At 39.7% G+C, this 2142-nt stretch overlaps 1 pseudogene; it reads right to left on the bottom strand.

Moving 5' to 3' along the window:
- Window positions 1-340: 340 nt before the first annotated feature.
- On the bottom strand, window positions 341-1904 carry LOC149119482 (palmitoyltransferase ZDHHC2-like; annotated as a pseudogene).
- Window positions 1905-2142: the final 238 nt, after the last annotated feature.

Raw genomic sequence — 2142 nt, 5'->3', positions numbered from 1 at the left:
TCATTTCCTATCAGAAGTAAAAAGTAAAAGAAGTCTGGTTTATTTCCTCTACCTTCTTAATAGTAACTAACATTTTACAAATCAAGCACCTTATAATGTGACATAAAATCCTTTAATTCTGAAACAATATCTTAAGTCTCAATTTTTGAAATAAAAAAAATCAGATAATCAATGAAGTTTTTAAGTAATAAACTGTGCTACCCACATTATTTAAGTGAAAACTGGCCCATGAATTTAGGCCAAGTTTTTGATGGAAGATATTTCTTCTTTGATTCATAAACCATAAAAATTTTAATATGTAATAAGAATCTTTGTTACTTATAACATTCTGTATATTGGATCAAAAGTGTGTTATGTTTTAAGTAACAACTTGCAATCAACTCATATTCTGCATATCCAAATGGTGCCTTCATATGGGAGCCTTTCATCCATGTACAGCATCGATACTTTAATAAAGCATGAATTTACTTTGCTTGAGGATTAAGTCTCATTCTCCATGGTTAATGCAGGATTGTTCATACCAGCTTTGCCTCTTCCAAGGTTTATGTTGTTTTCTGTCCAAGACTGAGAGTCAATAAGAAGGTGGCTCTGGGATTCTCTCTATGGCTTTGCAGGAAACTGATGGTTTTCAGGATTTTTAGCTGTTGAATTCAGCCCTGCAGGGTAGATGGTTGTTCAGGATCCTGGTTAACAAGTCAGCACTCAGACTTGAGAAAATGGTTACCAACCAGTACTTCTCATCACCAAAAACTTATCTCATTATTTTTTACTGAGACCTGACTTGAATCCATTTTTATCAGTTCCATGTTGAAATACTGGAGTCCTCACTGTGCACTTACTCCTCATGTAGGATCTCTGTCCTTAGTGTGCTGTACATTGAGATTTAATGCTATAACTAGTACTCAAACAGTATTTTTCACTTTATGTTTCTGTGTGGGAGTAAACTGTTGAAATCTTTACTTAATGTATGCTAAACTGATCTTCTGTATATAAAGAGAATCAAAAATGAATCTTGATGTGAATGGGAGAAGGAGTGGGAAAGGGGAGGGTTGTGGGTGGGAAGGAAGTTATGGGGGGAAGCCATTGTAATCCATAAGCTGTACTTTGGAAATTTATATTCATTAAATAAAAGTTAAAAATAAAAAAAAAATTAAAAAAGAAATACTGGACTCCTGGATGCCTCTAATGTAAATTTGTTTTTGCTGATTAGCCAACAGTGATAGCCAAACAGAGAAGATGAGCTGACAGAAAACTAGCTGCAGCAAAGAATTGAAACCTCATATGGAACTTGGCTTGAGTATTTGGTAGACCACTTATCCAAAATTTGACAAAATACTGTAAGTCTGTAGCAGCCATTAAAATACAGTACATCAGAGAACAAGCCATGAAAAGAAGGAAGAATTTTTAATCTGAAATTCCCACACAATTTTTCACCCATGGGCAATGATGATCCATCTTCAAAATACATTTATTGCAGATGGAACAGGGATGGCAGTGATCTGGTTTTATAAGTTGGCATCTGTCACAGTAGCGGATGGCTCCAGTCATGGCCGTGGTATAAATGGGAAGATCCCTGGCTGCTCAAGTAAGAATTTCCTGCTGGGGTTGTCCTCTTGGCTCTCTCTCCAACAATTCTTTCTCTGCATAAAAGAGATGACATTCTTTTGAAGGATCCATTGGTAATGTAAAGATAGTTTTCCAGTAGGACCAAACATCATGAAAAGTAGGTGATAAGATATCAAGTACACAACTTGTTCACCAATGTTTTCCATGGAAATTAGTCAGAGCTGGATGGCGAAGGCATAGTATGACCAGCCCAACAGGAAGCTGATAAACTCTGCTGGGATCCAGGACAGCACCCACCGGCACCACCACCTGATGCTGAGTGGGCCTGAGAGCGCCATCTTCCAGCCGCATCCACCTGCCCAGCTCTGGCCTTGGGGTGGGCTGGCCGCACCTGGCGCTCCTGGGGGTGGAAGCTGGTTGCACTGCAGCTACTGCCGCTGCCGTGGCACTAAGTCCCCAGCCTGCAGACTGGAGCCAGCGCTGTGGACTCCTGGCTCCTCAGCCTGGCAGAGGTGGCAGCTGCAGGAGGAGGCAGCTCTACATGTAGATTTAAAAATGCCTCTTCTTTCTGTTTTT

This window comes from Oryctolagus cuniculus, chromosome Y (genome assembly GCF_051225735.1).
Source record: "Oryctolagus cuniculus isolate XC-2025 breed Fujian yellow rabbit chromosome Y, ASM5122573v1, whole genome shotgun sequence".
In the NCBI taxonomy this organism is placed as follows: domain Eukaryota; kingdom Metazoa; phylum Chordata; class Mammalia; order Lagomorpha; family Leporidae; genus Oryctolagus; species Oryctolagus cuniculus.
Note: the sequence above shows the minus strand (reverse complement) of the source record. Positions and strands in the feature narration are given on the sequence as shown.